Source organism: Vitis vinifera, chromosome 6, assembly GCF_030704535.1.
Source record: "Vitis vinifera cultivar Pinot Noir 40024 chromosome 6, ASM3070453v1".
Taxonomy (NCBI): Eukaryota; Viridiplantae; Streptophyta; class Magnoliopsida; order Vitales; family Vitaceae; genus Vitis; species Vitis vinifera.
The window spans coordinates 8216635-8218460 of NC_081810.1; positions in this window are offsets into that span (position 1 = coordinate 8216635).

The window sequence follows — 1826 nt, forward strand, 5'->3', positions numbered from 1 at the left end:
GAAAAACTTTCTGGGTGTTTGGATGCAGTTTTTAACGGAACTCCTGCGCTGAAATCATTGTTTGGATAGCGAATTTGAAATTCCTTTTCATTTTATCCACTGTTAAGTTTATTTTTTAATATCATTTTAAATAATCTCTATTTATTTCTACCATCCATGCCTTTTCAAGATATTGAGAGTCTATTAAGTAATTATTTTTAAAAATAATTATGAAAAACAGTATTTGTTTGACTGTGATTTAAAAATAGTTTTTTATTTTTAAAAACAAAAATTATTTTTAAAAATTTATAACATTATTTGGTTGTTATTTTTTAAAAATAATTTTTAAAAACAAAATGAAATAGATAATAATTATTTTAGAATGACTATGAGTTATTTTCACCGGTTTTTAAAAATAAAAAAAAACATATGGACCTATTTGCCCATGTTTTTAAAAACTTAATTTTAAAAATTGTTATTAAGTTAAAGAATAAAAAATAGTTTCTAAAAATAAATTTCAAAAAAAAATGATTAAACAGACTCATAGTTTTTTTAAACAGTTTTTGAAAATCGTTCTTTGATTTTTATAAAACAAAATTCAATTTAAAGACCTCAAATGTTTTTTATATTTTAAAATATGTTTTAAAAATAATTTTTTTATGTAGTATTTTATTTTTAATCATTTTATATATTTGTATAATTATTTTTTTAAAACAACCTTAAAAAACAAATAAAAACAATAAATAAATAAAATATTCTATAAAAAACATTTTGTTTTCTATTCTTAAAATCATAAAAAGAAAACAAATTTTGATTGTCAAACATATTTTTTGTATTTTTTGTTGTGAAAAAAAAAACCTATTTTCAAAAATAATTCCTCAACATAACTAAGTGAAACGTGGAATATGGTTTAGGCTTCTTGGTTGTTGATATTTATATAATTTATATTAATCATTTCATAGTTAGTAAAAAGTTATCCATTTATGGTACTAATTTGGTATTATACAAAACTTTTAACTAAATCATTCAAAAATATAAAAAATTTGGGTAAAAAATTTGAATACAAACTCGTAAGATTAAAATTAAAAAAATAATAATAATGAGATAATATATAGAGTATAAACTAGAAAGCAATAAGACATTAGGTACATATAAAGTATATAATTGTGGACCCCGCATTTCGGCTCAATGCGTTTCCCACTCGAATGGCGAGCTCGATTTTTATTTTAATTAAAAATTGATTTTATTTATTCAAAAATGACTTGGAGTCGCCACTTATTTTTGTTTTATTTTTAAAGGGTAAACAAAATAAGAAAGAAAAACCCTAAGTGTGACTCCTTATTTTGGAAAAGGTGGTCTGTGAAAACCGGATCGGGTTCGGGGGTCAGGTTACTTATCGGGAAGGTACGGTAAAGACCGTAGCACCCCTCTAAGTCCCTAAGTCGGGTCTCTACTAATGAGATGAAGCTGACATGACAATCAATGAGAAAATCAATGAATACTTGAATCAATCATGCACATATGAAAGTCAGAAAATGCATATAAACTTACCAGAGTGGGAATGAGTCTGTACCTGAGCAGTGAGCCACTATACGCTATCAAGAGAGAGGGTTAGTGCAAAATAAAGAGCATAAACATAGCTCACATGTCACTAAATCGAGTACAAAATCATCAAAGGCACGCATGGCACTTCACTCAAAATTCATTTTTATTTTAAAGAAAATTTATTTGATGTTGGGCCCCCACCAAAGCCCATTTCATTTTTGTATGAATTAATCCCATGAATATCTATTATTTAGAATTACGGGATTTGATCCACACTTATTTCAAAACATTTTAAAATCAAG